Below are 20,904 nucleotides of genomic sequence, written 5' to 3'. Positions count from 1 at the left end.
TCCCCAAAGAAGGACATCAAAGGCAAAGAGAAGAAGACACCTTCTACAGCTTCGGGACAGCGACAAGAACTGAAGGAAATGGCTAAGCCTTCTTTAGAAGATCCCAAAATGCTTGATGAGCTCAAACAGTTGGTATCTGTGGGGCAGCAAGTGCAAATGCATGGCCAACTTGATAGTGCCAATACATGGGAACATGGGCAGCAAGGCAATTATGCACATGCAAGCATGGGATAGCAAGGATACTTTGGTGGTGGTACCATTTTTCATGCTATGGTTGGATAGGCACCACATACGGGAATGTATGGCACAAATCCCTATGGTATGCAACAGCCAATGCATGGCTCACAACACGCAATGTATCCGGGTAATGCAAGTGGAATGCCTAATCCCATGTATGGCAGCATAAGTATGATGCTTGGGGCACAAAGCGGGCCATATGGATATGTATCGGCACCCCCAAGGACTGTTGGAGCACAAGGATTTGGTGCTGGTCATGTAGGTGCTTTAGATATTGTTGGTAAAAGTGGATGCAATTTTGATAGATGGATGAGACTTGCTCTTCAATGTCAAAAGTAAAGGGTTTTTTGGAAGCTTGTGTATCTTATCGAATTGCAATCCTTCGATGCTTGCCGACAGAGATGAAGACGATGATCGCTAGTTGTTGAGGGAGCGAATTGCAGTCCTCAAACACCACGGAGTGAGCTAGGATGCAAAATGTCAAATAAATGATGACACTTGCTACCTTGGAGCTGCAAACGCAAATGTTTGAGTCTTGAAGAGTTGATGCTAGTGATGTGTGAGTTGACACTAGCCAGGAGAGAGGCTGAAAACACATATGTAGAGAGGCTTGGAGATGACGCCAGCAGCTTGGAGGAGTGACGCTAGGTGGAGAATCCCAAAACCCAAGCAGTATGATGGCTGCTAGGTGGGAAAGGATGTCACCAACAGCTAGAGGATGATGCCAGTAGGGATGGAAATCTCCAGATGCAACTTGATAGGGTAATGGGAACAGAGCACCTGAAGGTGAAGCAAAAGGGTGGCAGCCATGAGTCACAAGCCACAAACTGCAATGTCCTCGTGAAGGGGTGTGAGGGTGGTGGAAGGACTTGGTGAGAGAAGGGAAGGGTGTCTCATGATGAAGAAAGAGGGATGAAGAATGAATGAAGTGACTGCCTATTTATAGGCATCAGCTGTCTAGGGTGGCGCACCATTGTATGGGTGCTCTCCAAAAAGTGGCAAAAAATGTGGACACCAGCCCTTTTTGGGACTGTTAGTGTGAAAGCCTTAATGAAGTGTGTGAACTGAAGAAGTGGTTTCTCAACATCTCATCTCAGGCCCAAAAAGGGGTCAAGAAAGAGGAGTGAAGAGAGAGAAGAAGAAGAAGTAAAAGATCCCAGAGATCCTAGATTGGCACCTGAAAGGTAACCTGTAGGAAGGAATAGTAGACGAGATGAACTATAGAACTTGACTCCACTGCGGGAAAGAAGCCACTAGCTCCGTAACTCCATGCTGAAAGGAATTCCAAGGCCTTGTCTCACCAAGTTGCAGTTGAGTCTCCAAGTCCCCAATCTAGGTGGTCTCTGAAGATCCTAGGTATCAATAGGAGAAATGATTGCTCGAAGACAACCATCCCCAAAGAGTAAATGGTGCGTGAAGAACTTCATGATGAGTAGGTGCCTCCTCTGAGGGTGGTGGGGGAGGGGCTGAAACCAGCCTTCCTTCTCGGATAGGGTGGTAAGTCCTTGATTACAACTTAATTACAGCAGCAAACAATCAATGCAAATCTGAAAATACAAATTTATCTATTGATCTTGGACAATGCATACCCGATTGGCCTCAAAATTAGCGCCCCTTGCGGTATTTCTTTAGCTTTATTGAAGAAAAAGTTGATTTACAATTGGATTCTCCCAATCCCTTTCGGTATTTCAACTCCCCTTGCTGTCCAAAGTGACATGGAAGTCTTCAATCTATTTTGCCCCTTGATTCGGGCACTCAATTGGCCTTCACCCACTTCATAGATGATGGAAATGCCCCAAATTCAACGGCTGGCTAGTCCTCCTGTAACTGGCCTGTTCACTGGAAAGGGCGGTAGTGTACAACCAAAATACATAAATGCTTTCACCCAATTTACAGTCGTCCACTTTACCTGAACTTAAAGACACAGAATCAAGAAGAAAATACAGGCAGCTAGAATGCTCCTGTTGCAACACAGACACCCTGTTGGCCCCTAAGTTAGGCGCCCCTTGCGGTATTTCTTTATTTTTAGAAAGAGAGAAATTACAATGGGCTGTCTTTCACCTATTCTGGGTGAAATTTGACAGCATTACAGTACAATTACTGACCCAAATCAAGTTAACCAGGAGGGGAAATTCTACCCAAGTCTGAATCTTCTGGTTGGAGTGCAGAATTGACCCTTTCAGCCTGCTGTATTTACTGTTTCAGACCTGTTCTGAAACCTGTTTACAACTCTTACTGTTCCCTGTACTATTCAACCCACTGAAATTACTGGTTCAGACCTGTTCCGAGACCTGTTTTCAGCTCATACTGTTCCCTGCACTGTCCTGCATCATCTGGGCCAAGTGCCCCTTGATTCTGACATCAATTGGGCTCTGAAATACCCTCTGAACAGTCCAGAATCAGTTCGGGTTTAGTGCTGTTTCAGACACTTGCTTGGTGAGGTTACCACCCTCACCTGTCCCTGCTGGGAACTGCAAACAACTGCTCCTGTTCCTGGAGAAAGGAGGCTCTTGTCTCATGCAAAAACAACATTTTCCACACAGCTGTACCTGAATCAGAAGAAAAGCCCTTGATTCTGCAGCATAATCGTACTGTCAGGGGGAGAGAGAGAGAGAGTAGGAAGCAAGCCCAGCCCTCTGTGCACCATAGACAAGGTAGACCAGCTCTCAAGAGCTCTCCATCTGCAGCAATCCATCTCCCCCTTCACAAAAAATGAGCCCCCCATGCATTGAAACTCGTTTTTGTGCTGCCCTCTCTCTCTCTTTTGGGAATTTATGCCCAAATTGTGACACATGGCATGTAACAATTTTCCTGTTTAAACCTTTCGGTCTAAAATTCTCCATCCTCGGTTCAGAATTTGACCTCGGCACAGACCAGAGGATTAATCCTCGTGCAAAAACGAAGATAATGACGCGAACAGATTCGAGGTCCAAAAATCGTAACTCCCTAAATTTTAGGAGTTGCTTCCATTGCATCCCCACTAGTCTTCTGACCATCTTTGCAGACTATGGCTACATCCAAATCTGTAATGTAGCTCAACTGAAAGTGAATTTCCACTGATGACCCCACATGGACTAATCTCTTGCAGATTTGTCCATCTTCATTTTGAACTAGTCTCTTCCAGGCTAGTTCTTCAACACACTTGTCCATATACACTTTCACAAGTCTCTTCCAGGCTTGTCAATCTACAGTGCCATTAGTCTCTTCCAGACTTGTATTGAACCTTAACTGTCCAGTCTTGACTCACTAGACATTCCTGTCCGTTTCACATACTGGGCATGCAACTCAGGCGTTTGGATTTCAAGAGGGATCCCAAAAAGAAAAACCAAATAAAATATGTAATAAAGAAATCAACAAAAAGGTAATAGTTGTCACAGTCTTGTGACATACCTCCCTCTTGAAATCGCAAATGTCCTCGTTTGCTTGAATGTGATGCATGCTTCCAGCTAACCCATTGAACTTACACTTGGCAGCACATGTACCACACATACATGCTATCAGTCAACATTGTGAATTGAACACACTGTTAACACATGTATGTTCTAACTGTAAAACATGGCAGACTATCATCATGTGACTCCACATCACTGTTTCCAGATATAGTGGCCGGTACACCACAATGATATCCCCATAGTAGCAGATTCTCATTTGATGACTCCACATCACCCTGACTAGAGATCTGCATCAACATGAAACCATCCTTGAGAAAATAATGCTCATGATGTTGTCCATTGACAAGCTGATCAAAGATCCTTGCAAAATCTTCATCATCAACATACTGTTCCTTCATATCATCAAGCTCATGATGATAAGGAATTGACACAGCTGAAATTTGTGGCTTCCTTGACAAAGCATCAGCCACAACATTCTTTTTGCCTTCCACATGCACAATCTGAAAATGGAACATTGACAAAAAGTTTGCCCAACGCATATGCTTTTCTGACAGCTTAGTCTGAGTTAAGAAATAACGCAATGTCTGACGATCTGTCTGGACAACACCCTCTTTATCCCTCTTTCTCCCTCTCTCTCTCTCTTGCTTCAGCATGCTTGGGTGTCAATGCCTCTCCTCCCTCCTTTTTGTTAGCATTTCGTTCAAAGCCTCCTCTTCTTCAACGTGCTGCTTAGCATGGCGATCCCTCGCCCTTTGATTCCATGGGGGGGGGGGGGGTTATAATGGTAAGGGGGTTTTTTTTTTTTTTGGGGGGGGGGGGAACGCGAAGAGGAGATGGAGTGCTGGTATCTCCACCAATCACAGATGCATGGTGGCACTCTATGGAGGTGGCCAAGGGGGTGGCAGGCCACGTGACGTCCCCCTCAAAATCATTGACATTTCCTTCTTCTCCTGCTTCGTCATCATCATCCTCGTCCACGTTGACATCTACTTCTTCTCCCTCCTTGGCATCGGCATCATTGTCATCCTCCTTCCCCTCATCACCACTTGTTCGGCGGCAGCAGGGGGTGGGTGTATGCAAGGATATTACATCCTCTCCCCCTTAGAGAACTCGAGATGTCCTCATCTCGGAAGAACTAGGGATTTTGTTCTGGAACCTATGGGGTAGGATGACCCATCATGCATTCGTTGCAATACTCTAATCACTCAAGCATACAGTCTTTTGAAACAACAAATCATACCGTGCTTTCTGAACATCCATGGCACTCCCAACAAGACATCACAGCCTTCACGTGGCATGATATAAAATTCTTCTGCATCAACATAAGACTGTACATGAAGACGCAGCTTTCCAAGAATGGGTGTCACAGACTCTGAGTGGCCAGGACATGCCAACCCTGCCTTTGCTGTGTAGCCCATCTCATCTGCTCTGATGCCCAAAGTAGAAGCCAACTCTGGTGAGATAAAGTTTGCCTTAGCTCCAGGATCAAAGAAAATGAGTACATGTTAATCTCTAACTTTACCCCAAGCTCTGCAAAGCTCATTAGCATCCGAGTGTGGCTTGTCTCCCAGCATATCTGGCACTAAACCTGCTGAAGGTTTGGGCTTCTTTCCTTTCCTGTCCTCTTTATCATCATCAGCTGATCTCTTATTCCTGTCCGGACAGTTAGACGCAATATGACCAGTCTGCTCACAGATAAAGCACTTCCTCTCAGCCATTAAAGCCTTTCTCTCTTCAAGAGACTTGCACACAAAAGGTTTCTTCTGGTCCTTTGTCTGCTGTCCAAAGGACTTGGTTGGTTTCTTCTTGAAGTGCCAAGGTTTACGTGTGCTTTGAGAATTCTGATAAACCTGTTTACCAAATGGCTTCTTTGCTGAAAAATTTTCAGATTTGTCGTGTTTAATGCTGCCCCCAAAACCACTTGACTGTCCCAACAATAATGCATTTCCTGTAGTGGCATTCTCAATTAACTGAGTCAAAGTGGTGACCTTTGTCTTTGTACAATAATTCCGAAGTTCCTTGGGCAGCCCACAGCAATATTTCTCTATCTGCTTAGTCAATGGCACAACCCTGTAAGAAGTGACTGGAAGCAAAGCCTTCCAAAACTTCTTGTTATAATCTTCCAGATCCTTGCATTTAGATGCATCCAAATTGTCCCAAGCTGACATAACATCGATCTCAAATTCATTGGTCAACCAAGTAGAAGCAAATACTTGCTTGAAGTAAGTCCAAGTGGCAGGAGCGTGTCCTTGCATCAACAGTGTGCTCCACCACTGACTAGCATTGTCCTTAAGAAAAGTGGCAGCTTTCCGAACCTTAGAAGGCTCTGTAAAGTTCCCTCCTGCAAATGCGGCATCAAACTGTTGTAAGAAGGAGAGAGCCTTAGTCCTATCTTCAAATCCTCGAAAGATGTCAAACTGTACGGCTGCACCACCTTCCTTGTATGGCTTTGGCTTCTCATGAGCCATCAAAGGGTTCGTAGGATATGCCTGTAACATAGGAACACTAACAGGTGGCATAGAAGTTGCCGGACCACTGACTACAGGGCTTGTAGACACAATACTTTCTTGCTGGTTTTGATAACCAGCCATACCAAAAGTGCCTTGTGGCGTGCCAAAACTGCCCTGAACTCCTTGAAATCCAGGCTGCATGCCTATATTGCCATACATGGGGTTTGGCATAAAACCCTGTGCACCCCTAAACACTGTTCCCGGTACATAAATCTGGTTTCTAGGCGCATAACCAGCCATACTCTGAAATACAGATCCACCTCCAAAGTACCCAGGATGTACAGAGGTCGGTGGGAAAACCTGTAGTAAAGCCTGAAAACTGTTTCCCTGTCCATTTAGGCCAACATTTGGCTGCTGTAAAGTGGCAGGCTGAACTGGCAATGCCTGTGTAACTAGCGTTATCGCCACCTGTTCCTGGACAGTCAGAACCAATCTTGGAGTCTCCATTGACTCCGCAAGCTGCCTTGGTGTTTCCACTGAATCTGCAGCATGCTTACCCTTATCCTGGACTTCTACTGGATCCAAAAACTTTGCAGATGGCTGCAAAAATGCCAAAAACCTTGGATTCTGCATCACTTGAGTAAACATACTCATAGCAGCAACTAACTGAGTCTTGAAAGTGTCTTCATCCATAGAAGAAGCCGTAAGAACTTGTGGCTCAACCATAACAGGAGGAGTAACAAACTGTGGAGGTCTAGAAGACTCTCCCACCTCATGAACAACAGGGATCTCCTGTGATGAAGACGCTTCCTCTCTGGTGTCTTCCTTTCTATCAGCCATAATGCACAATTTTGTGTCTTACACCCAAACAAACCTTGGCTCACTCTTTAGGGAAAAACTGATTTGATCCCGGCAATGGAACCATGTAACCGGCATGTTCACTGGAAAGGGCGGTAGTGTACAACCAAAATACATAAATGCTTTCACCCAATTTACAGTCGTCCACTTTACTTGAACTTAAAGACACAGAATCAAGAAGAAAATACAGGCAGCTAGAATGCTCCTGTTGCAACACAGACAACATGTTGGCCCCTAAGTTAGGCGCCCCTTGCGGTATTTCTTTATTTTTAGAAAGAGAGAAATTACAATGGGCTGTCTTTCACCTATTCTGGGTGAAATTTGACAGCATAACAGTACAATTACTGACCCAAATCAATTTAACCAGGAGGGGAAATTCTGCCCAAGTCTGAATCTTCTGGTTGGAGTGCAGAATTGACCCTTTCAGCCTGCTGTATTTACTGGTTCAGACCTCTTCTGAAACCTGTTTACAACTGTACTGGTTCAGACCTGTGTACTATTCAGCCCACTGAAATTACTGGTTCAGACCTGTTCTGAGACCTGTTTTCAGCTCGTACTGTTCCCTGCACTGTCCTGCATCATCTGGGCCAAGTGCCTCTTGATTCTAACATCAATTGGGCTCTGAAATACCCTCTGAATAGTCCAGAATCAGTTCTGGTTTAGTGCTGTTTCAGACACTTGCTTGGTGAGGTTACCACCCTCACCTGTCCCTGCTGGGAACTGCAAACAACTGCTATTGTTCTTGGAGAAAGGAGGCTCTTGTCTCATGCAAAAACAACATATTCCACAAAGCTGTACCTGAATCAGAAGAAAAGCCCTTGATTCTGCAGCATAACCGTACTGTCAGGGGGAGAGAGAGAGAGTAGGAAGCAAGCCCAGCCCTCTGTGCACCATAGACAAGGTAGACCAGCTCTCAAGAGCTCTCCATGTGCAGCAATCCATCTCCCCCTTCACAAAAAATGAGCCCCCCATGCATTGAAACTCGTTTTTGTGCTGCCCTCTCTCTCTCTTTTGGGAATTTATGCCCAAACTGTGACACATGGCATACATGTAACAAATTTCCTGTTTAAACCTTTCGGTCTAAAATTCTCCATCCTCGGTTCAGAATTTGTCCTCGGCACAGACTAGAGGATTAATCCTCGTGCAAAAACGAAGATTCGAGGTCCAAAATAGTCCAGGTGGCAGTGTAGTTAGGGAATCTACACAATGAAGGGAGGAAAACACATGCCTCCCAATAGTGGGCTATTGAAGTAACCATCAGAAGGTGAAGGATAGCTGTTGAGGGAGCGAACCATAGTTGTCTAATACTATTGGAGATGAAGATGATGATCACCAGCTGTCGAGGGAGTGAGCCGCAGTCCTCAGATGCTAGGAGTGAGCTAGGATGCAAAATGTTAGATGAATGACGACACTTGCTACTTGGGAGCTGCAAATGCAAAGGTGTGGGAGTGATGAGTTGCAAATAGAAATATCTGAGCCCTAAAAATTTGACGCTAGTGATGTGTGAGTTGACGCTAGGCAAGAGAGAGAAGATCCAGGCTGAAAATGCAAATGTAGACACCCTTGGAGATGATGCCAGCTGCCTATAGGAGTGAGGCCAGGTGGAGAATCCCAAAATGCAGGCAATATGATGGCCGCCAGGTGGGAAAGGATGTCGCTAGCAGTTTGAAGATAATGCCAGCATGGATGGAAACCTCCAAATGCAACGTGATATGGTGATGGGAATAGGGCACCTGACGGAGAAGCAGAAGGGTGAAGGCAGCCATGAGCCATGAACCACAATGTCCTCCTAAAGGGGTGTGAGGGTAGTGGAAGGGGCTGGTGAGAGAAGGAAAGTGTGTCTGATGACGAAGGAAGAGGGGGTGAAGAATGAATGAAGTGACTGCCTATTTATAGGCATAAGTTGTCTAGAGTGGCGCACTACTATGTGGGTGCCCATTGAAAAAGTAACCAAAATGTGGACACCAACTCTTTTTGGGGTTGTCAGTGCAAAACCCTAAATGAAGTATGTAAAATGAAGAAGTAGTTTCTTAACAGATATTGCTCTTGCTTCCTTCATTGAGGAGAAGCCATGGCTTGTTGACAGTGGGGCAACTTTCCATATGACTTATCGACAAGATTGGCTTCAAGATCTTCATTCTAGAGGGAGTTTGGTCACCATTGGTGACAACTCTTTTGTGCTAGTGCATGGAGTGGGGACCATTTCCCTTTTGCCCAATCATTAGGCTTGAACGACCAAAGTCCTTTGTGTTTTAGATTTGGGCTTTAACCTTCAATCATTAGTGCATGGAGTGGGGACCGTTTCCCTTTTGCTCAATCATTAGGCTTGAACGACCAAAGTCCTTTGTGTTTTAGATTTGGGCTTTAACCTTCAATCTGTCCATAGTTTGACATAGCTAGGTACTTGTGTGGTCTTTTTCTAGGATGCTGCGATTGTTGAGGAATATTCTCCGGGTTCTATTCTTTGGATATGTACTTAGGAGGGTGGGCTTTATAAGCTCATTGCCCTTGTTGTATGGACTTCTCATGAGCTTGGGCTACTTTGGAATGCGTGTTATGGGCATTTGAACTTTGATTCCATACTCAAGGCTTCTTGGAAGAAGTTAGTGAAGGGTCTCCTAGATTTTTCTCCTATTCACAACTTGTGCCCTAGTTGCTTACAGGGCAAGTAGCATAGGCAATCTCATCCAAAGGTTGCCTCTTGAAGGGCTGTTGCATCGCTAGAGTTGATCCATATTGACTTATGCAGACTTATAGTCACGGCCTCCTTGGAAAAGGCCAAGTATTTGATGTCGATTGTTGATGATTTTAATAAATATGTGCGGCTACGCTTCTTAAAGTACAACAGTGAGGCTATAGGCATGCTTCAACTTCTATGAGTGGAAGGTGTTTGCTGAAACACAAATTTCTTTCAAGGTTTGAGGTGTACAAGGTGACCGTGGTGATGAGTTTTGCTCTAATGATTTTCCTAACTTTTGTAGGGTTCACGACATTTGGGTGGAGTATTTCCATCTAAACTCACCACTAGAGAATGGCGTGGTGGAGTGCGCCAATCCAACCATGTTTGAGATGACCAAATCAATATTGGAGCATCGGACTCTACCATGCTCTCTTTGGAGTGAGGTGGTTGCTACAATGGTGCATATCTGCAATAGGTCTTTGACTTCGGCATTGCAATATATGACTACCTATGAGGCTTTCTTTGGAAGAAGCCTTCTGTATCGCACTTTCACATTTTTGGGTGTGATGCTTATGTCCATGTGGTCAAGAAGAAATGAGAAAGTAAAGTTCATGTGAAGTCAAAGAAGCCTATCTTCGTGGGTTGGAGTATGACCATGAAGGGCTATAGGCTCTACGACCTGTGGACACATATGGATGTGATCTTTGATGAGGCTTTTGCTGCTAGTGATCCCATTGATGGTGCTTCTTGTGTAGGTAATTCTTCGTCATTGACAGATTCCACCTAGTATATCTTCACATGATATCAAAGTTGGTGCTCTTGTAAAGAGTATCCTATGGCTATTGTGGAGTGCTTGGTTTTGTGTGAGATACATGAACAACATGTATCTGATTCACGATGGCTCAAACAACTCCATCTTCGGATCCTCTGATGCTTTCTCCAGCCACTTTTTTAGTGGCATTATGATCTTCATTTGGAGGACAATGCTCATACTAACCTTTCTTATAGGGATCATTCAGCGAGGCCCAACTCCTCTTCGTTTCATACTCTTTCACAAGGTGTATCTCAATTAGAGCACTCTTTTGACGAGATCGATCATCTCGTAGTTGAGGAAAGACTATCCACTCATGGCACAATTGAAAGTTCAAACTCCAATCAAGCCTAATGGCGGGCCCATACAATCCATTTTTGTGAGAGCAACAAGTTCTTTGTAATGCTAAGCACAAACAAAGCATCTAGAAGCATGAAGTCAGAACCATCTGCAGTAGTAAAAGTGACTGTCCCAATGGCACAAACATTATAACTGTTGCTGTTCGCACATGTAACACACTTCCTAGCAAGGGCTGAATGGAAAGAGGAAAACAAACACTTCATAGAAGTGATGTGCTTTGAAGCTCCATTGTCAAAATACCATGCAGCATGAAATTCTGAATCAGCCATTGAAGAATCATAATTGCAAGTAAGAAATGCATAGTTCTCCTCCACAAAGTTGGTTGAAGCATCACCATCAGTAGTTTTGTTGACTGATGTCTCTTGGACAGCCAGACCGGAGTCCTTTTTATTCTCTTTGGCTAATCTCTTACAGGATTCATCAATATAGTGACCTGGCTTCTTGCAATAATGACATTTTCCCTTCTTTTTAGACTATTCTATGTCTTGGACAGCTTTATTTTGTTGGCTGTCCAGCATAACCCTTTTGCTAATTTTTTGCATTTTGCTTGACTTTTCCTTTGCCTTTGAACTTGGAAAGCCCTCCTAAAATTTCAAAGAAATTGAAGAAAGTTGTACCATACAACTTGAATTTCTGCACTAATCTCACCTCAGGCTGTGTGCCAACAGCAAATAGCAGTTGGAATCTGCGTGTTGGAGCCTTTAGGACAAAAGCCGCAAATATCTTGCATAAATGTTGATGAAATTGTGCAATGTCGTCGTTTCCAATGAAGATTCACATGTAGGACTACAAATTGAGCAAGAGCCCCAGATGTTTTGGTGGAAATGTGAAAGAAACTATGAAATTTCTCTGAATTGGTTGTCAATTTGAACTTTGGAAGCAAAAATTGACAAAAGCCCCAAATTTTGGGCGGCACAAGTTGAGATTCAGAAAGAGATGGCCAAAATGAATGGGGAATTGCAGAAATTTCGAAAAAAAACCCAAATCTGAAAATTACTGTTTCTGCACTTTCTACGGTTTGCAGAAAATTGCAGGCAGGGCTAAGAATATGGCAAGCAGAGGTGAGAAAATAAGCAGCAGCTCCTCCAAAATAGTAGCTCCTCAGGCTGCATGTGGGCTGTGTACAGGATTGCGTGTAGGGCTGCGGGCAGGCTGAAAACAGCAGCAGCTCGTCCTTCTCTTCCTCGGGCAAAGAGCTGGTTGATAGCAACATGTCCTTAGGTGGGGTGGCACAGGCTGATGGTGGTTGAATTGAATCCGCATGTAGAACCTTGCTTTGATACCAAATGTTGGAAAATGACAGCCAACAATGGGGGAGAGAAAAGAGAGACAATGAGAGTGTTTTGAAGCAAAAGAGTAGAGTGTACTTGCTGAACTGAAAGAATGAGAATGAAAGGTACAAGATAGGTTTGAGAAAAACCTAGCTCTAACTCAGCTATAGTTAATTGACTCTAAATCATAACTTTAGTTGTGTTCACACTAAGAATTGAAAAAGAACTAAAGACTAAAACATTGGGCATTGCCCGCAGAATTGGCAAATTCTAACAAGAAGGCTTTGGCTTGTGCCGACTCTCTGATGTGGATGCTTTCAACCGTCTATAGTTGATTGGGTCATTGATTTGGCTCCTAAACACTAGGATTGACCTGTGTTTCTTGTCGGTTTGCTTGTGGGGTTCATGAGTGAGCCCAAGAAGCTTCATTGGCAAGTTGCCTTGAGGATACTGTGGTTTTTGAAGGGGACACTTGATTTTTAGCCTATTCCATCCAGCAGGTGCAGGTGGTTTGACTTTGGTGTTTGAGGATGGATAGACTCTCACTAGGCTAGTAATTTTGATCACAAGTGATTGAGGACAGGCTATTGTTTTCTTCTAGGGACAGGTGCTAGTTGGGATATAAAGGCCCGGTAACCTCCGTGTATAGTATACACACATTGTACATGTGAACACACCCTTTACGTGCCCTAAGTATAAATACATTTTATTCTTTGTGTACGAACACATTGTTGGGACACTCTTATCCTCTCGTACTTTCACTCTGCTCACACTCTCTCAAGCCGTTACACTCACTCGTTTACTTCTGCTCGAGCTGCGTCCCTATCGCTTCCAACAAGTGGTATCAGAGCCAAGAGTGCACGCTTTCCAAGATTCAGGCGACGACTGCTGGGCTTGCAGTAGCAGGTGTGCAGCAGCTAACGATAGGTAGAAGACCTGATAGCTAGGCGACTGCGGTTCGAAGTGAATGACTAGGCGGGGCCAGGATCAGGCGAGGTGCTTGAGCGTGTGGCGACCATTAGGCAGTAGTCGCAGCATGGAGCAGGCAGAGCCAGTGGGCACGACGATTCAGCAGGTAGACAACTGGGCGACAGGCACCGTGTCCAGCGGCGACCAGCGCGAGCAGGTAAAAGTTGACGCCAGTCGCCGGCAGTAATGGGCACGATACGCACGCGGGGACCAGGCAGGAGCCGATGCCACGCGATTCGCCGGACCCCCTGATGACCCACGCCATTTTCTTTTGGGTTAAAAATGATTTTTTTTTCAATCACCATTTACTTCTTAGAGGCAATTCACACACGGAGGCACATGTCTCAATTCTATGCAAAATCGAGTCTAAAATTTGGGGCTTTTTCGAGATTTGATATCATTCATGCATGTCAGTGACTTTTGGGTCAGAAATTGCAGACATCGTGAGTGGTGACATCAATTAAATTGGGGATTTTGCCAATTTTGTCAAAACTTTACCTTTTTTTGGGTAAACTTTCTTGACATTGGATTCTAGAAATTTGGGGCTTTTCATGTATTGGCAAAGCTTTACTTAGCTGGGTCAGATTGATTGACATTAATGACTTGAAATTTTGCGGATTTGCGCAGAATTTGGTAAATTTCTGCATCTTTTACCCGTTCGTTGGCTGGTTCATGTATAAACAACAGAAATTTACTTTTGGTTGAGAAAAACAGCAGGGTATTTTGTTGGTTCAGCTTGTGCTTCCGTAGATTATTGCATTTACTCTTGTGTTCATGATAAAATGGCTGCAACTTCTTCCAGTTCAGACATCAAGAGTTGATGGAGATTAAACAGTTTAATGGTCATGGATTTGACCTTTGGAAAGACCGTATGCAGGGCATTTTGTTATCGAAGGATTGTGAGGATGCTTTGTAGGAAGATAAACCCGCACTAATGTCTGATGCAGATTGGGCCATAGTGAATAAAAAGGTTGTGGCTTACATAAAGATGGGTGTCACTGATGACATTCTGACAGACATTAAGGGTTTAGACACAGGTTATGCAATATGGAAGAAGCTGAAAACTACTTATGAGATCACCACACCTGTTAATGAGGTGCATTTAATGCGCAAGTTGAATATGCGACTAGATGAATCAAAGCCTGCAACTGAGCAAGGATTCTAAATCAGTTCAAAGATGCAAACTTGGACTTTGATGATAAGTTGAGGGTGATCTTTTTGATCATGACACTACCTGACTCTTGGGAAACCTTGGTGGTTTCACTCAGCAATAATTCCAATCTCTCATATGATGGGTGAGGGGTTCTATCTTGAATGAATAAATTAAACGTATGTCTAGTGGAGAAGGCAGCAACTGAGCTTATAATGTAAGAGGCAGGGGTGAAAAGAAAAATGCAAATGCAGGGCACAGAAACAGGAGCAAGAGCAAAGGAAAGGATAAGAGTGACATTACTTGCTATCACTGTGGTCGGAAGGGCCACAAGAAACCTAATTGCAGGTATTATAAGAAGGAACAAGAGAAAAAGAAGAATGCAGGAGATAAAAAAGAAGAAGGAAAAAAAGACAGATGCATCGGAGACAACCAAAGGCAAAGAGAAGGCCAATGTGGCCTCTAGCGTGGTCATAGAAGAGCTTTTAGATAGAGAGGTTGATGTATTATGTGCAGTTGATTTTGATGCCCTCGTATGTCACATGCAGGACATGCAGATTACCGAGGCTGATGTGATTGATGCACTCTTGTCAGTTGATGATGGTGTCACTCAGACTTGGATTGTAGACTCTGGTGTCTCTTTGCATGTAACTCCTTGCTTGGAGTGTTTTGCTATGTTTAATGTAGGTAGTTATGGAAAGGTGTACCTTGGAAATAATCATGCTTGCAGCATTGTTGAAAGATGTCAGATATGTGCGTAGCATTAAAAAGAGTTTACTGTCTGTTGGTTAGCTTAACTTGTTGCATGGCTACACCACATTGTTTGGTGGTGGTTTGTGGAAAGTGGAAAAGGGTTCCATGTTGATTACAAAAGGAACCAAGAAGGGCACATTGTATTGTTTGCACTGTAAAGCCTTGAATGGCAAGTTTCTTGCAGTTGCTGAAATTTCAGCCACTTGGAGTTATGGCATAAGAGATTAGGCCATATGAGCCAAAAAGGACTTGATGTCCTTACCTCTCTGAAGAGGGTTGATGGAAAACGCTCTAAATTTGATTTTTGTAATGAGTGTCAGTTTGGAAAGCAAATAAAAAATTCCTTTTACTCTGGTGTCTCACGTAAGTCCAATGTCTTGGACTTAATGTATTCTAATGTATGTAGTATGCCGGTGAATCGTTGGGTGGTGCTGCATATTTTATCTCCTTTGTTGATGACTCTTCCAAGAAGATATGGGTGTATTTGCTGAAAAAGAAAAGTGAAGTGTTTGCTGTTTTTAAAACTTTTCATGCATTTGTGACCACTCAGAGAGGTAGAAAGCTAAAATGCTTGAGAACTAATAATGGGGGCGAGTTCACATTGACTGAATTCAAGTCCTTTTGTGACTTGCATGGTATTAAGAGGGAGCTTATAGCCCCTTACAACCCTTCTTCAAATGGGGTGGCTGAAAGATATAAGAGGACTTTATGTGAAAGAGTGCGGCGCATGCTGTCCATTGCTAATCTCCCTCATGCATTTTGGGGAGAGGCACTCAAAACCGCGGTTCACATTTGCAACCGCTCTCCAAACAGGTCCTTAAATAATGGCATCCTTGAGGAGGTTTGGTCTGGCAAATTGGCCTCATATGACCATTTACGCATATTTGGCTGTGATGCTTTTGTGCATGTTAGGGATGAGCTGAGGAATAAACTTGACCCAAAATCCACCTAAGGCATTTTCATGGGCTATGGTGATGAGGGTGAATTTGGCTATAGAGTGTAGTTACCTCAGTCCAAGAAAATTATTCGCAGCTGATATGTTGTGTTTAATGAAACAAAATTGCTGACAGGCTCTTTAGCCTCTAATGAAGATCTGAAAAAGGTGAAATTTCAGAGTTTGCAGCCACCCATTACTTCAGAAAATGAGCCTCAAGGTGCTGTACCACAGGCTGAAACTGATGATCAGCCAGTTACTTTTGAGCCAGATGATGATGGACAACAAATAGAAGCACAAGGAGGTCATGGACAACAAGATAGGCTTGCTGATTATGAAAATGCAGGCGCTGGAAATGAAAATGAAGGTGCTGTATAGCATGAACAACTAGCTGAAAATGGTTTACAGCAGCAAATGAATGCTGAAAATAATATACCTCCTGATGTAGACCCAATTCCTGAAAATGTTGATTATTGGGTATGCAGGTCTACACGCGTAAGAAGGAAACCACATAGGTTTGATCCCTCCTTGCATTATGTGATGCTTACAGATGAGCATGAGCTTTTTACATACAAAGAGGCCAAGTCATGTGAGTTCAACAGTAAGTGGGAGCTAGCTATGCAGGAAGAGATTAAATCTCTGTATGCAAATGATACTTGGGATCTTGTGTCATTGCCAAAGGGAAGGAAGCCACTTTCAAATAAATGGGTGTACAAAGTCAAGATAGTTGATGGGAAACCCAAGTACAAGGCAAGGCTAATTGCCAAAGGTTATGCACAAAAGGAAGGGATTGACTTCCAAGAGGTCTTCTCACCTGTTGTGAAGATGACTACTTTACGTGTGCTTTTTGCTCTTATTGCTGTTTTGGATTTAGAGCTGTGTCAAATGGATGTAAAAACAACTTTCTTGCATGGTGACATTGATGAGGAAATCTACATGAAACAGCTGGAGGCCTTTGTAGTTCCTGGAAAAGAGCAGATGATGTGTAAGCTAAAACACAGCCTGAATGGGCTGAAGCAAGCACCATGGCAGTGGTACAAAAAGTTTGATACTTTTATGCTATCTCATGAGTTTACACGCAGCCATGCAGATCATTGCTTGTACATGAAAAAGGATACAAATGGCAGCCCCATCATACTTGTTTTGTATGTGGATATGTGGATGATGTGTTACTAGCTGGGAAAAGAATGACTAGCTTGGATGCTCTCAAAAATCAGCTGAAATCAGCTTTCTCCATGAAAGATTTGGGGAATGTAGAGCATATTTTGGGCATGAGGATTCGTAGAGATAGAATGCAGAAATTGCTATTTTTATCTCAAGAAAAGTACATTGGAAAGGTACTGGACAGATTTAACATGACTGAAGCTAAGCCTTTTGGGGTACCCTTACCTCCTTATCTCAAGCTTAGGAAAACCAACAGCCCGAAAGATGACATGGAAGCAAATGCTATGAAGTGAGTTTCTTATGCATCAGCTTGTGGCTCTCTTATGTATGCTATGGTTGCTACTCGTCCAGACATTGCTTATGCAATGGGAGTTGTTAGCAGGTTTATGTCAAATCCTGGCAAAGCACATTGGGATGCTATCAAGTGTATTCTTCGATACCTTAAGGGTACAGAAAAAAAAAGTATTTGCTATGGGCAGGGTGCACTTAATTTGCAGGGTTATTGTGATGCAGACATGGTAAGTGACTTGGACACACGTAGGTCCATCAACAGGTATGTCTTTACAGTTGCTGGTGGGGCTGTTTCTTGTTGTTCCAGGTTGCAGAATATTGTTGCACCGAGTACCATTGAAGCCGAATACATATGAGCTACTAAAGCTTCTGAGGAAGCTACATGGTTGAGCAAACTTGCAGATGATCTCGGCATGTCTGTGGGTATTGCAGTTTTGGGATGTGATAGCCAGAGTGCTGTGTATCTGGCTAAGAATGCGATGTATCATTCATGCACAAAGCATATAGATGTGCTATATCACTTCATCAGACAGATTCTGGAAGATGGTCAAATGGCATCGACCAAAATTAAAACACAAGATAACCTTGCAGATGTTCTCACTAAAAGTCTAAGCAAAGCTTAGCACGAGCATTGCATTCGACTAGTGGGAGTTGGTTAGCTAGAGGTTCATATCGGACCTTTAAGTGGGAGGTTGTTGGGATATAAAGGCCCGGTAACCTCCGTGTATAGTACACACACATTGTACATGTGAACACACCCTTTACGTGCCCCAAGTATAAATACATTTTATTCTTTGTGTACCAACACATTGTTGATACACTCTTATCGTCTCGTACTTTCACTTTGCTCACACTCTCTCAAGCCCATCACACTCACTTGTTCACTCCTGCTCCAGCTGCGTCCCTATTGCTTCCAACAGTGCTTTCTTGGAACAACAAGAAGTAGCCTACAATTGCCCTTTCATCCACAAAGGTTGAGTCTTGAGCGGCTTGTTCTACCACTTGTGAGATTGTTTGGCTTCGGAGATGGCTGGAGGAGCTTGGCTACTCACAGACGGGCTACCACACTACTATGCGATAATAAGAGTTGCATAGCCTTGGTATGGAATCCCATATTTTGTGCTAGGACAAAGCATTTTGAGATACAATATCACTACATCCATGAGTAGAACTTGACAAGACTGTTGATATGGAGTATTATAAGACATGATAATGTGGCAGATTTATTTACCAAGGCACTTCCCCAAGCCGTTCTTCGTCAGCATTCAAGATTCTTGAGCCTCATTCTGCATCTAGGATCTGAGAGGGACTTCTAGAGATTTGGTCACCTCAGGACGGGCACAAGCTTGGTAAGGGCAGATTAGGGCAGTTTATTCAGCATTGCCTTGTACAAGAGCAGGTTGGGTAGCAGTTTTGGGAAGCTGCCAGGTTTTGAGTAGCAATCAGGGCAAGCTATATAGTGCAGGCAGGACGGGAAGGTTTGGCAGCACTGCCATGGGGCAGTCGGCTGCATGGGCAGCATTTACAACTAGTCGGCTAGTTTGGCAACAGTTCGGAAGTTTAGGCTATTCAGTTTACACTGGCCGACCTGGTCATTATTTTATTATTTCTTTGCCCTATTCAGGGCAGGTCTACCCCTGGTCATTTTTATCTTGCTTTTGTGTAGAGCTCTTTGGATATTCCTCACAGGTCTTTGCTCATGCTGTGAAACCAGCCTTCCTTCTTAGCAAGGGTAGTGAATGACCTAATTTACCACAAATTACAGCAAGCAATAGATACAACAGTCCGAAATTGCACACTTTTTTCCACTTAATCTTGGACAGCATTGACCCCACTTGCTGGTGCCCCTTGTGGTATTTCTTTATCTTGTATTACTAGTAGGTCGAAGCACACTGAGATACCAGCTGATCTCCTTCAATCTTCAATACACTTGATGTGACTGTGGAAACCCTGATTTGCAACTGTAAATTAGGGTTTCAGCAGCAATTTCTTCAATTGCTCTTCACCCAAAGCTAGTAATGGCTGAGAACTGGTAGGGAATGTCAGAGTATGAGAGAGAGAATCAGCTGAAAGGAGAATCTTTTGAACACTAGCTCTAATGGTAATTTTGATGGTGCCAACAGCTTCAAAAGGGGGGTAAAACTTCAGTGTGCTTAGTGAGCCCTCCTCTTCTATCACCGCTTCTCACCTGCTGCACCTGTTGTGTTATGTGATCAACTATCACCCGTCTCATTTGCCACTAGGCAGCCTTCTAATTGTCATTTCCAGCATTAATTAATTAATTTTCGAATTTCATTTCAAAAAATTAATTAATTATTGCTCTGACCCTGCCCAAGAACTGGCTTGTGCCTATTTGTGATTGATGCAGGCCCCAGGGATTAATTAATAGCTATTTAAACTACCTTAGTTAATGGTGATTTCATAGTGTCTAGCGTTTCACTGAAAACATTCATTTGTATCCACCACAGTAGCCGGTGCATCCCCCCAATTAAATTCAGCTTCTTTTGATTCTGTTTCCAGATCAGCCCTGGGTTCTCATTAGAACAATATGTAAAAAAGTAAGTAGTATTCAAAAGCTTCTGAATGATACAGAATTTAACATATCCCTGATTATTTGCTGCTTGAACTTTGAATTGAGTGTATTGAACAGTTGAGTGTGTGCATGAGGTGATGATTGAACCGATACACTCTAATACTATAATATTGAATTAAATCTGTGATCTGATTTACTGTTATTTTTGAGGCAAATAAGTCCAATCTTGCCCAAATTTTTTGCTCCTATAAAATATTTTTCCATTGTCCTGGACTGCTGGAGCCTGAAACGATGATGGGGCAGTTTCTGTACTGATGTCTTGCAGTGCTACAATGACTTTTTGCTGTGCCTGATAACCCATATGGTTGCTATCCACCAAATCAGTGTTGATCCTGCATCTAATGCAGTTATAGCAGATTATTCACAATGGTGGCAACTTTGCAGTGCATTTAATGCGGTTGTGCAGTTCTGTGACAGTCGAGTGGTGGCTGCTGTTTTTCCAGTCATGCCTGATCTTAGCACAGTGTGACAGCTGATCAAGGCTCCTGTCTATTCAGGTTGTGTTTAGGCTTTGATACTGATAATAGGCTGACTATCAAGCTTGCTGATCTAAGTTGCTGCTTAGGGTTTAGTAGAGAAGCATTTAAAGAAGAAATTTGGGTAGAGCTGTCATGGTCAGGTTCCACTGTCCAGCATTCCACAACTATTTAATTGATTATTTAATTATGGGTGATTGCCACATCACCCATTTGGCTTCAGCTTGTGTCTGTACACGTCAATTGGCCTAAGCCCATAAACTGTTTGTGGCCTGTATTCACATGTGGGTCTAAAGTGTGCATCATTATTTGTGCCCCTTGAACCACGTGCATGTGTATTCTATAGTACATGGACAGTCGCATCTCTTAATCACGTTTCCGCTTCATGTCACATTAATCCACGTGGTACAAGTTTTAACAGTTGATACACTCTTTTTGTGACTTCCATGTATACCCTAATACGATGAGAGAGTTGGTATTGATGTGAAACTTTTTAGTAGCTTTATTGTTATGGA

General features: G+C 43.4%; 1 protein-coding gene across 3 annotated transcripts in view; it reads left to right on the top strand.

The window, feature by feature from the left end:
• The window catches only part of LOC148018916 (WD repeat and SOF domain-containing protein 1), a 133,587-nt gene that overhangs the window by 58,387 nt on the left and 54,296 nt on the right, over positions 1-20,904 (top strand). The gene's annotated exons all lie outside the window — the stretch shown is intronic.

Source organism: Lygodium microphyllum, chromosome 20, assembly GCF_053477565.2.
Source record: "Lygodium microphyllum isolate KBCC chromosome 20, Lygodium_microphyllum_v1.1.10, whole genome shotgun sequence".
NCBI classification, from domain to species: domain Eukaryota; kingdom Viridiplantae; phylum Streptophyta; class Polypodiopsida; order Schizaeales; family Lygodiaceae; genus Lygodium; species Lygodium microphyllum.
Note: the sequence above shows the minus strand (reverse complement) of the source record. Positions and strands in the feature narration are given on the sequence as shown.